Source organism: Artemia franciscana, chromosome 3 (genome assembly GCF_032884065.1).
Source record: "Artemia franciscana chromosome 3, ASM3288406v1, whole genome shotgun sequence".
Classification (NCBI taxonomy): Eukaryota; Metazoa; Arthropoda; class Branchiopoda; order Anostraca; family Artemiidae; genus Artemia; species Artemia franciscana.
Genome location: NC_088865.1, coordinates 28,149,480 through 28,163,855, shown reverse-complemented (window position 1 = coordinate 28,163,855; position 14,376 = coordinate 28,149,480).

The window sequence follows — 14,376 nt, the reverse complement described above, 5'->3', positions numbered from 1 at the left end:
TCTAGTCAAGATTGGCTAGTTGGGCCACTAGTCAAGATTGAAACGTACGCATTACGTAACAGTTTCTTTGGTTGTTTAAAAACCTAGGGGTGTAGGGGGGAAAAACATCAGGGGCTAGTCAAATCAAGGAGAAAACATAAACGCTACATCATAATATTTCTTCGATTGTTTAAAAACCCGCGAAGGCCAGAAAAAACCTTCAGGTCCCCTGCCCGCCATTCATGGTTCCTTTGCTTGTTGTGTAATAGGAGTTGTTAGAGTTTAGGCCCTCTACAGAGTCAAGACGCAAAAGTTACATCATAGTTTTTTTCGTTGATTGTTTAAAAACTCACAAGGGCCAGGAAAAAACTTCAGGGGCCCCAAGTAGGAAAATAGTCCAAATTAATCATAGTCCAATATTTTTCCCCCTCACACACATAGCCTTTTGTCGTCAGCAAACAAAGTATTTTTCCGTTATATCCAGGAACAAGGAGTGAACCGTTATACAGTCTACACTTCTATTGATTTTCTAGGAACAAAGGCTTGTTATTCTTGTAGTAGGATCGAGTAAATTCCTTGTTCACGGGGGTTTAAAACCGGGTATCAGACGAGCATTTTCATCAGTCTTATATTAGGTCTGGAACTTGATACATCAAGATTAAAAAAATAACAACACCCAACATACCAACAGGTAAGTCTCTATGCATATTAAGGATAGCTGACCCTCCCCCACCAAAAAATAAAAATATCATACTGAAATATGACCTACAATAACTCACTATTTATGATTTAAAACTAAAACCACACCCCCTCCCTCGTAAAAAAGTTTTACCGTAGGTATAATAAACTTATTTTCTTCCGTCATATAGATCTACTGTAAATTTGTCTGTCATTTTAAAAGTCTCCTTTGCTAATCTAAGTATATTATGGCAGACAGGTTAGATACATATTAAATAATATCCCTCAGCCACTTGGGCTGTACCTTTCCGTGGACACGTATCGTCACACATATCATTAACTAATTGAGCGAAAGGGGGCATTCTTTCCATCTTGTAGTTTGCACGCCTTAATAGCAATTAGGCCAGGAAAATGGTCTAACAATAAAAATTTATTATTCTCGTAAAATGATGCTTATATTTTCCCTAAAATAGTCATGTAAAATGTATTATATTTACGCTAAATCTTTGATTTGGGGGGGGGGTAGTTATGATTAGTAATTCCATATGGAAAATGTAACTACCTCCAATTTGAGTAGTCAGTGTTTATTTTAGGGAAGGGTGGCATAGATCAAGTGTAACTCATATGTCGCAAGTTAATTGTGAAAAAGAACGATTTTCAAGGAAAAAAGCTAATTATTTTTGCCAGAATCAAAAGTCGATGGTTAAATTTGAATCCATGCGGAACATTTTGAGCATAATATTGAATTATTTTGTAAGGTTAGGTAAGGTGAATTATTTTGTAAGGTTTTGTAAGGCCGTCCCACTTACATAGGGGCTATGGAGTCATTTTGAAGTCATATTTTTGGTTAGACGCAGCTTATCAAAGTTGAATTTAGAAAGACGTGTAATATTGAAACTACAAGTCCTGTTTTCAGAATGTTTTGTTTATTACGTTTAAACGCTGTTGCATAAAACTTCCGCAGCCCAGGTTCAAAATCTACGTGAAGAATGTTGTTTTCCTTTATTATATTATAGAAAGAATAGAAAAGCAAAGAAAATAGTTACGGTCTACGATATTTGTTCATTAAACGTTTCCCATCATATATCCCATTTTCGCCGTAGTAACTAAGGTGGACCTGGGGGCGTCTTAAATTCAGATATAAATCCATTTATATATATATATATATATATATATATATATATATATATATATATATATATATATATATATATATATATATATATATATATATATATATATATATATACCCACATCTCACCCTAAACTACAAGAAATATGGTAGCATGAATTATTTGTATCATGGTATAAACAGAAAAATCTCTGATCGTAAGAATGATTCCTTCCATTTTAACAATTCAATGGAAAAGGGTACGTTTTTTATTAGCTTCCCCATCGAGATTGAAATGATCATTCTGAACAATATTCTTGGTTTTAAACGGGATATAATCGAGGGTTAAAGTGCTGGTTTCATCATCAGTATGAAACATGCTATCATTGCAGACTATCCACACAGCCTCTCATCAGACAATTGTATATTTCTTTATGCCTGCTTTGCTGATATATTGAGAGTCGGTATACAAATTTCCCCCTCCTCCGTGTTCTTGAAACAATAACCACTCACGAACAAATTCACCACTACTATATAAAGCACCTTCATTATATTCCAGTCAGCACTTCGTATTTGGAACTCTGTCAGTTAACATTAAGAAGAAAATTGGGCGGTCCTTTGGCAATAAAAAAGGTTTATCAGTGATTACATTCATTTTTGACCCTTTCATTCAGATGGCTAGTAGAAAAAATACTTTTGTTTGTCCTGATATTGATTCCTATGTTTCTACTTTTAGACCACGACAATTGGGTCATAGAATGGACTATTACAGGGGTAGTTTGTCAATGTCAGGCTATGGTCTTCATAGTTAGTTTACTAAGTTTTTCACTCTGTATTATCCCTTGCTAAAAACTATACTGCTCCAGTTGACGTGGATTTTGTTTCCTCTACACTACATGATTCGAGCCCTAGGAAAGACTTCAAAGAAAGTGTTTCATGAAATCTCAAATCCGGCATGTGATCCCTCGGCGAAAGATTGAAATCACCACAAGGAGAAAAGGTTTAAAAAGGGCAAGAAGCAAAACATCATTCTCAGCTCAGGTCAGAAACAGAAAACATCACTCTTGTCAAAGAAGAAAAAGAAACCTACAGTAAAAATTGTTGGATCGAAAAAAGATTCCTTTCCCTAGAAATGGCATATTTACCACATAAAGAATCTCATCCTTCGGGTACCTTATCTAAAAACATTTTCAATGTAGAAAATATTGATGTGAGTGTCACTCATGGTTGCTAAGAAGAATTTTATCCGCAACAACTGCTCTCTGAAAACGAACATTTTCAAATTCATTCCAGTGAAGACTCTTATATAAATTTGACTTCCACATTTATAGATTTGTATGTGAATGTCTAAAATTCCAACGGTGAAAAACCAACTACAGCCGAGGGGCTATCCTGCCAAAACTGTATACTACACAAATTGCTTAGATAAATAAGTGTCTACATAATTGGAACATTGGTGAGTACAAGCAACTATATTTCAAACTATGTATTATATACATTTCATGTCCATGACTTCAATGTCCTATAAGAAATTGACGGTCTTAGTTACTGGATATGAATATTAAATGGACAATGACACTAGCAATATACTTAGAGATGCAATAACTAAAGATTTACACCTGGTTGGGAAAATAAATCATGAAATATTTAATACACCTCAATGAATGCCACCCAATATTAAGATTGATATAAAGCTACAACTTGCTCTGTCCAATTTTATTTTTTCGAAAATTTGTTGCCTTTGCACCTAATGTAACAGTCTCTCTCATCTCGGCAATACTTCATGTACGAAAGCAGCAGGTTTTGACTTCTGTTGCCTTTGCAATTGAGAAATTAAGAGCTAGAGGAAATAGTATCAAACTGCCCGTTCTGTTTACAATAACGAATCAATGGCATATTGAAAGGGTTCACGTAACTACACCGATTCGACATTTACCAATGGCGAAATTCTGTCTAAACTTGCTTTAGCTTTTTCATCTCTTGTATGTATAGTAAATGGAATTCTACTTTACACTTTATCTTTTAATAATTCCTATAGGATCCCATATGAATTGTCAATGCAATCCCTAGATCGAGATTCAGAGCTATTTGAAAATGGTATAACCGATGAAGTGTTTACAAAAAATCATGGTATCATTGTAATTGTTTTGTCTGCTACTCAAGATTTGAGTATTGTCCGAACTTGCACAGTAGAATTTGCAATACTAGAAGAATGTTGGCAAAGGTAGAATTCACCTTTGAAGAACAATTGGAGGAGATTATAGCCTTATAGAAGAATTTCGGCAAAGGTAGAATTCACCTTTGCAGAATCACTGGAGCGTATTATAGCCTTAATATTGCTATATCAATTTGAAACCTATTGGGGAATATATCCTGATGGCAGTGTTTTATTAGACTTGGCACCATGAACACAAATGAATAATCTATGTCATCAATTTGGATCCCTGCATGTCCAAATATAAATCTTATTGCATACCCTCAGATTTCCTTGACCGTATTCAAATCGTTAGCAATATCCTTATCATTGTTAATAGTAGCCCATCAAATTAAAAGATGGGACATAGGCTCTGTATATTTCAAACAGCAAAGAACATTGTATTTTCTGATCCTCTTGGTCTACCGTATGCATTCTAAGCGCCTCACATTGAAACCTTCTTTAGCAATGTGGAAGATATATTATTCAAAATCAGAAGTGAGTACACGATTTATCAACCAAAAGCTGTGGTTTTAATGCACCATTATATTTTTTTCCATGTCGCAGATATACTTACAGTGAATTTCTCAGCGTTTATGTAGAAAATCCTCGATTGAACGACTCTCTGGGTGAAAATACTTTTCCTTTTTGTCCAATATAAATTTCAGTGCCTTAAGAGTGAAATACTTTAAAAATGAATGTAAATTTGCTTATTAATAAAGCTTGTATGTACAATAAAAATTATATGGTCTTTAGATTTTTTCTTCTACGTATATGTAACCATCGGTAATGATAAGTGGTGGCAATTCGTGACGATTCATTTTGGATTCATCTTGGCATGCAAAGTCAGGGTCACATTTTCTACAATATAATGTAATTTTATTTTTTCTACATCTCTTTGTAAATTCAGTAATTCTATTTTGATTCATATCATAAGATTCACATGTTTCAATCTGTTTATTTGAAACAATGTCACATGCTATATTCTCAAATGAACAATCACTTTCAGTAAAAGCCAAATAAAAATCAGTAGGTTTACAATCATAGTAGCCAGTATCTACACAGCGATGTCATAAAAACCAGACTCTCTTATTATTCGAGCAATTAAAGAGCGGACCGGGCTATTCTTCCCAAAATAACTTAAAACCACGGGGATATCAGTCTTTTGAAACTAAACGGATATCATGTTTAGAGTTTTTTTGAAATCATACCAGGGTAAGTATTTTCCCATTGATTCCATTTATAATAGTGACAATTGGAAAATAGGAGAGCACTAGTGTGAGGTGTGAGGGTCACAAATATCTTCAAGACAGGAATTACAGTCTTTAATTTGCGCTTGTTCTACCTATCATTGATGCAACTTACATAGATTGCATAATGTACGGTATATTATAGTCATCAACAATAGTACAATTCTCAAAGGTTTACCAGTCGCCCAAAGTATAAAAACATAATGTACATATGTAAAACGTTTTTTAATGTTAACTGTCTCACTGACAAAAAAAACTGACTTGCAATCAATAAAATGAATATAGTCTAGGAGGAGTAACCGAATGACGTCACATATCAAATCAATTAAACTCGTTTAGACAGGATTTTTTTCAAATGTCCACTTATTTGTTCTTGCTTTGCAAAATGGCCGTCTTAAATGAATTTCTAGGTAGTACTCAAAAGCGGATCCACCATATAGTTTGTTTTGTTTCAGTTAATATGTCAATAAATTATGTAAATGCATCCTGGCCACGAAGTAAAAGTTTCCTTCAATAGTCCAAAGATGGAGAATAATTTCTGATTATATCATTAAGTATTTTTTTTTAGAATATATTTTTCTTAAAAAAATTAACTCTTGAAAATCATCATCTAGAATCAAGCATTTCTTCAAAGTTACTAGATTCCGTATAAACTTTTGTTTCTCAGATCCAAGCATTTTAATCCTGACACTATCACTATTGATTATAGACTAACAGTGAATGAATATTCTTTCTCGCTAGTAAAAATAACTAAGAAACACACTCCTTTTTTATTTATTGATTCAGATCGCTTTTATTGATTGATTCTTCAATATATTTATTGATTCTTCAATATATTTACCTAATGCATTTAATTCGTCTTGTAAATCGTAACCTATATCTGCATATATGCAAATAGTTTTCTGAATAGTGGATATATGGTGAAGTTTTCTGGATAGCAGATCACCAAGCAGAAAAGGTTGATTTAATGGGTACTATGTATCTGTCCTTCATCTCCCATACAAAATCGAGCAGAAAAGGTACGAGGAGCAAAACATAAGGGCATGCAGCATAAAGGACCACTGGTAAATGCACCTTTTCACATTTAAGGCAAAACAGTCATTGGTTGGAGGCAGGCTCTTCAGCATTTTCCGGTGAGAGAACAAGTGAATGTGGAGGTCATTCCTGCATGAAAATTCCTCCATTTCTCTGTATGAGGCGATCAAAATCTTGCAATACAGCTTCGTAATATCTTCCTCAAGCTCAATTACTTGGTCGGTTTGTTCCAAAATCGCTTCAGTAAGAGCAAATATTTGAGGTAACCAAGGCACAATTGCTCTAAGGGTCGTCTTTTTTCCTTTGGAGAAAATGAAGCTCACAGTGTCACAACCTGTGAAAATATGCAAAACACAATTGATTTCACTGGAGATGATAGGAGTTTATTTGCAAGTTCAGTAATCGTAATAACCTTGTCCCGCAAGCGAACCAAAGCTTACCGTTGCCACAGCTTTGCTTTTCAATCGTCTTAAAAACTGAAGCAAAATGCATCATTTGCTCCCACATTTACATCCCTGCACCCCGTCCTGCACCCCGTCTAGTTATCTACTTCTTCAATTATGCTGCTCGCTATATTATCAAATCCCTCGCAGTCTAAAGTTTGGTTCCCTAGAAGCAGCTGAACTACTCGGGTTTTATACGCAAATCCTGCTGATAGGTACACTGGAAAAGCAGGGCCTTTGCGGTCAGTACCGGTCCAAAGATCAAACATGCATTCTATAAGCTTTGCTTTACTTCGGATAATAAGCAAGGTAGACTCCCAGCTGTAGAGAACCATGTTTGGTCTAATTTAAAAGTATTTTCCAGGCCTGTTTCCACGCAGTTCATGGCAACCACTACTGTCTTTCAATGAAATGACTTCAGAACCTTCAATTTCTGTAAATAGTCAATAATAACGGTCTGCTACAACACGTAGCTGAGTCGTTTGTTTGGGAAGCTTCCCTAGGACATATGCAAAAGACTATTTAGCAAAGTTTACCAAAGTTTTATCCCTCGTATGAGGTTGACCTCTTATAGAGGGTATTAAATCAACAACAACTCTTAAACTTGCTGGCTCTTGAAACGTAGTACTTCGGCTGGCCACTTTTCGATAGTAAGAGTGTCTTTCAGAAATTCTAAGAAAACACACTTACTGCCAGTTCTTAAGATAGGGCTTCCGCTTTGCGTAGCCTCAAGATCTTTAAATAGTCCATCATAACAGTCTGCTACAACATGCAGCTGAGTAGATTGTTTGGGAAGCTTCCCTAGTAGATTCGAAAAAGTCCTTTTAGCAAAGTCTACTAAACTTTCGACCCTCTTTGAATTGGCCTCTTATAAAAGGCTTAAAAGCAACAACAACTGTCAAACTTTCTGTCTCTTGGAAAATTGGCACTTCGGCTGGCTACTTTTCGATAGTAAGAGTGTACTTCAGAAATTTCATAAAAGCACACTTACAGTCAGTTCATAAGACAGTGCTTCCACTTTGCGTATCTAAATAGTGCCAGTGGATATGAAATAAGTTCATGACTTTATTTGTTCTTCAATACATCGGTGCTTGAGCCATAGTCAGTATTAAAAGCAAAATCAATCTGTTAGAGCACATTTAATTCAGTAATGGCATGCACTGTATTACGTGATGGCTTTTTTGGGTTCTTTTTAGAGCCTTGGAACGTCTTTACTTTCACTTTTGAATATGTAGCAGCATCTTCATCGATGAGACCATAGTTCTCATCGCCAGCTCTTCAGTTATAACATTGAGGAAAGTGTCACTTCTGGAGGAGAATGGGTCAACATGCTCCTGTGCAAAAGTCACCACTTTCTGATCTAATTCCTCTTCACTTTTTTCTAAGGCTTCTGTTGAATACTGGCTATCGTCAAAATCACTTAAGCTTTGTAACTTAGACATAGAACGCAATCCTGTAGAATGCTGAAAAAAGGAAAATGCTTTCATGGATTGAAAAAGGACAAAGGATATAGGGAATGCCTTGAGGGGAGACTTGCGTTGTTCTTTTTTTTCTCTTGAGCTCGAACAGGTAGAAGTTCAAAATTTCTACTTTTTGAATACTTCGTGGATTGATTTTTTGTGACGTACGGACGCCGGTAGTACCACCTCATTCTTTTGACTCCAAATTAATCATCTACTCAACAGCATGACCTGGTGAACTCGAGTTTATTTTTCCACTCACTTTTTTCATATTGTAAAGTATTTGGCAGAAAATTTCCGACTATTCTGCGGACAAGTTCTCCATATCAGTGAGGTACCTGATCAAAATGTTGTATACTTGTAAGGTCCAGATGTCAGGATGTAGGGAGAAATCAGTTTTGTTCCAGTGTAATGACTATTTCAGTCACCTGCTCTTTTGGCAATCAAAGTTGAAGGAGATTTAGAACAAGCTTCTTATACAAAATCCACAACTGAGCAGTAGGATTTGTAGCAAAACTGTCATCAAACATATTAAACAAGCTAATCATTGACTCAAGACGGTTTTTGACATTCGATTTTTCAATCAATAGCCTGAAGATCAAATCGTTCAATCTTTCGAAATACTGTGACCCAAGCTCACTTTAGGTATGAAAGTATCCGAAAGCATTCCTATACAGTCTTGAGAAGAATTCCGTCACAATCAGATGTGTGTGTAGACAATGGTAATGCGGTTTCCCAGTTAATGCCTTCTTAGTACATCCAGTAAAAAGTATTCCAGAATTATAAAATATTTGTGTCAATCCTGAACCATTCATCAAATAGCCTATAACAGACAGAAAATTTTTAAGTAGGTGCAGTCCTCCCATTCTTGGGATGACGTCTTGATATTTTTCAGGATCTTCACTTTTTAAACCAACGATAATTTTGTACACTGCAGGATCTCATGTTACAACAGTATATGTCAGCTCAAAGACACGAGATTTTTTCTGGAGTACACCAAGAGCCTCTGCAACAACTTCGGGATAAGATGGAGCGCTAGGAACAATCGGCAAATAGCCTGTACGAGTAACTGGGATTTCTCCGTCTCCTCTAGCAGCCCTAAACCAAACCCACGGCTAAAAAATTACGCATTGATTTAATTTCAATAAAAAGATATTCAGAGATTCCTTCCTCATTTCTGCTCAAATCCCTTCGGACAATATATGTAAGATGATCAGCAATATAAAGGACAAGGCCACCTCTCGCCACTATTCAGCCTCTCCATCCTATATCCCAGAATATATAAAAGGATATCCTTTGTTGAATCTAGGAAATTTTCACATTATCCTATAACATCAGGAGTTCCACCACTGACGATCCGTTTCAGCTCATCAAAAGACGAGCAAAGTCCCTGAATGTTAAGATGAAGCACAGAGAAGACATCATCACCTTTAGAGGAGGCAGAACCATTTAAATGCGAAACATACTTACATTTATTAGCCGAATTAGAATCAATAATCTTGAGATTTCTACTTCCAATTGAATTATGAATTATATTTTCAATATCTAAAGGATAGTTTTGTAATTCAATAAACGTTCCCCCAAAGAGTTGGTACCAACCTGGTCACCAATAGAAACCGTCGATTTACTCATGGTGGATGGCAGTTCCACTCCATGACCAAACCCACCAGATCAAAGGTATAAGGAAAAAATATAAGGAAAAAAATTAAAAAAATAAAAAATAGTATAATCGAGGTAAGGATAAATAAGAAAAAGCAGGGAAATGGAAGGAAAAAGAAACAAGAAAAAACCAAAAAGTAAACAAATAATCAGCACTGGTAATTTAATCGCGAAACAACCATGTATATGCCAAGAGATGAAATTTATCACAGGAGTCATTAGCTCACGGTTTTACGGTTTTTAGGGCAATTAATGCTGTAGCACGTATGGCCTGGAGCTTTACAACTAACACAAAAGGACTATTCTTACACGGGGATTCAGATTTAGACTTATGGTCACTAGCTCCGCATTTTGAGCACAGGGTAGTGTTTCTGCAGTTTGCTGCAAGGTGGCCAGTCATATGGCAGTCGACGAGGTAAAAACACAAACTCCTGGGTGGCAAGCCGCTCATAGCCAATTTTCACTGATTCTTGAAGGAACTGATCTAAGTCTTTTCTTGATTGGAAATACACTTTGAATGTGCGTGACGCACCACACTTAGCTGTTTTGATGCATTTTGGGATTAATTCCTTCAGTAACGAGTCGAATAGTTCGTCCGGCACTTGTTTAATAACGGCAACAAGAGCAGGCTCCTTAAGTTTAGCATTTAGAGTGGGGTCAGAACGCTTTGCCTTTTCAACAATTAGACTAGCGGTTTCTTTAGACGAGACGAAAAGTTTCCATTCATTCTTGCCGCGGCGTAGCTCAGATACATCGCTGCCAACGAGTCGACTAGTTCGTCCGGTACTTGTTTAATAACAGCAACAAAAGCAGGCTCCTTAAGTGTAGCATTTAGAGTGGGGTCAGAACGCTTTGCCTTTTCAACAATTAGACTAGCGGTTTCTTTAGACGAGACGAGAAGCTTCCATTCATTCTTGCCGCGGCGTAGCTCAGATACATCGCTGCCAACGAGTCGACTAGTTCGTCCGGTACTTGTTTAATAACAGCAACAAAAGCAGGCTCCTTAAGTGTAGCATTTAGAGTGGGGTCAGAACGCTTTGCCTTTTCAACAATTAGACTAGCGGTTTCTTTAGACGAGACGAGAAGCTTCCATTCATTTTTGCCACGGCGTAGCTCAGATACATCGCTGCCAGGACTAGGACAAAGTAAGATCAAAATAAGCGACCAAAATAAGCGCCAACTGCCTTTTGGATTAACTTTTGCCTAACTCCATCAGTTAGAGATCGGCTTAAAAAGTTCAAAACAGGATTCAAAATTAATTTGTCTTCCATCTTACACTGACCTAAGGCTTTCTAAAATTAACTTGCCTCTCTCCTTTACTCCACCTTCCCTCTCTCCTTCCTCTCTTTTTTTTTCTTTTTCTTTCCTCTCCTTCTATTCCCTCTCTCTTTACATTCAATTTAAGTCCACAGAATATCAAATATGTGAAATCAATAGATGTTGACACCTTTATAAACCGCCACACAAGTTTTAATTAAAAACTGGTATTTTGCCAAATACTGCGAGATCTGGCAAGTGAGACAAAAATTCATACCTCAGACTATCAGGTATGTGAAAAAGGAAAAATAATCCGATTAGTTTAGATGTTTACACCATGAAAGCTAGTTCAGTACTGAAAGCTAGTTCAGTACTGAAGATAGTTAAATCGTCAACGAATTTCCATCTATCCGGAAAATCGATACCAGGACTGTTTATCATGGTAAGAAATACAATTGGGTCTAAGAGGGTTCCCAGAGGGACACCATTATAAATTGGGAGGGGATCAGAATATATATTCAGGTATTTGACGACTTGCGTTCTATTAGAAAGGAAGGACGAAATTATTCTTTTTAAATAGGGTAAACTAGAAAGTTAGTGGGTTTCTTTTCTACTGTATTATGGTTAATTAAATCAAAGCTTTTTGTAAGTCAACTTCTATAACGTTGAGCCAGGTATTGAGTTTTTCAAAATTGTTGCATGCAGTGTCTAAAAGGAAAACAACATAGTGTGTGGCAGAAGTAGAGCACAAATTTCCGAAATGCCTTTGGTCAACATTTGGGATTATTTTTATTTCAATCAATCAGCTCAAAAGCTTTCATATGACTTGGAAAAAACCGTAGTAAGAGTAATGGGACGGGTACCAGCAAAATCTTGTTTGATATGCTTCTTTTTTACAAGAGTAATAAGATTTAATTTCAAAAAAACAGGGAACATACCAGTAGAGGTAATTTCATTAAAAAGTACGGAAAAAGGTTCTAAAAGAATGTTTGCAAAGGCTTTAATTAGTACAATTAGGATGTCTAGCGGACAGGTGCTGCACTTTTTAATGTTTTAATTTTTGCCTCAGCATCTGAGGCAATAACAGCGAAATTGACAGGAAAATAACAAGGAAAATAACAGGGAAGTTTAGATCATAAGCAATATGAACAGAGAGGGGAGGGGGCTTTCAATTACGCAGGATAGAAATTTATTCAGATAATTGGCTGTAAACACGGGCTCTTCTTGTAAATGGAAATCTATAATATTATTGTTTTTTTTTCCACAGATCTTTTTTATACTTTTGTACCGCTGTTTTGGCTTAGTAGAAAATACATCCTTGAATTTACGTTGTAATACGCAGAACCAGATTTACGTGTTCCTTTTTTTATATATTTATGGAGTGAGTTAGCTGTAGATGTTTTGCCATTCTAAATAAAGATTAATTTTAAGTCTAATTAGTTTTTTTTAACTGAGTAGTAAAGTAAGGTTTGTCATTAGAATACAATTTTGCTTTTTTCTCAGGGTAGTATTCTAAGCATTTGGTTTTAATCAGATTTTGGAAGTAAGACACTTTAACATTAATGTCATTATTCCTCTTAAGAGTTGGCCAGTTTTCATTAGTAATCCAAGATCCAAACTCAAAAAGGCCTTCATTGAAATTGGACGATAAGAGAATGGGGTAAGAGAAAATGTATGATTAAAGCTTGAAAGAGGCTTCATTAATAAACAAAAATGGTAGCTTCCTCAAAAAGCGGACAAAGGAACAGGTGAGCTATAGAAAGTGTGTATATTCGTGCAAATCAGATCAAGAGTAGAATTTTGTTACTATCTGTTTTAAATTAAGGGAACTACAAAGAGAATTTAAATTTAGGTCATTAGGATCACCTACTAGGAAAATACCGGCGTTTGGGAAATTGCAAAGGACAAAGTCGGCACTACTATGCAGTTGTTGGAAGAACTGCTGTCTTTGTGCAGCGTTTTGATTTGAGGAATAATAAAAGAAGCAAAAAACAATCGAATTAAAAGAGCAAGGCAAAACTTTGGGTCTCATACTTACCCATTTTATTTCATCGTAATCTGAAAGGTTGGGAGTATGAGATGAGGGGCTCTTACAATTTTTATCTTTGGACAGGGACACTAGACCAGGGCCTAAGGGAGGGAACTTACACTCTCATACTATTGATGCATGAGCAAAACTACAACATTTGTCAATGCGAGCTAAAACTGGACATAGATCTACATGGTTAAAACTGCACTTAACGGAACGTATAATTACCTGAAATAAATATAAGACAAACTCTCGGTTAAGAGAAAAATTACCCAATGAGGCCAAGTTATGGCATACAAAACAGCCTTTACTCACAAATAGCATTCCATACTGTGCAATCTCCACTGAATTAACCAAAAACTATTGTTAGGAACTTTTTTCTCCACTTCTGTTGTCTTGATCCGGTCTTGATACTAAAGCAATAGCAGTCAAAACAACGCCAATATCACTTTTTCTTCTAAAGGACACAGGAAAATGATTCAGATCAAAATCTAGCAGACTTCCCGTCCCCCTTGTTTTAAAGTGCCGTTTTATTTTCGGGACCCGCGTTTTTAGGCTATCTTTTGGTGTATGTTTTATAATAAGCCCATTCCATCGTACCCCCTTCTTGAAATAAGCGAGATAGCCAAGCGTGGCACCCTGACTAACTTGAAAAAATGTAAGTTAAAAAAAATGTTTAGAATCAAAAATAAAAAAGATTCGCTAAATAAACAAATCAAATGTCTTTGTGGAACTGTGATACTAAGTAGCTCTCCATCAAACCTATAAAACAACGCTCGAGTCCAAAACGATTCACGTGGTGCTCACCAAACGGTCACTACCGCTCCAATAAAACATCGAGATACGGCATTTACGATATGAGGCTATCACAGTACTGCCAAATTATTCTTGGAAATCTAATGCTTGTTCCCAGTAACTGTTATCTTAAGGATAAGGCCAGATGGTAAAAAACCACACGCGAGGGGTTCGTAAATTTTTGGCTCTAGATACACCCCTATGGCTGTGATAGTAGCTTTTTTATTGAGGTGATACGAGGGACTATCAACTCTAGAGTACACTGGGATATGGCCCTCACAGTTACAATGGCGTAATTCATCTTTTTGAAATGTATTTATGACACCCCTCCCTCAAAAACGGATTCCCTCCCTAATTAACATTCTACTTAAGGGACTGATGAGGCCTCGTAAGCATTTTTATCTTGTTCTGATTTAGCATAAACCCTATTTATATATCTAAGTAATTATTTCTTAAAAGGGCAAAGAAAATTTTTGAATAAGGGAA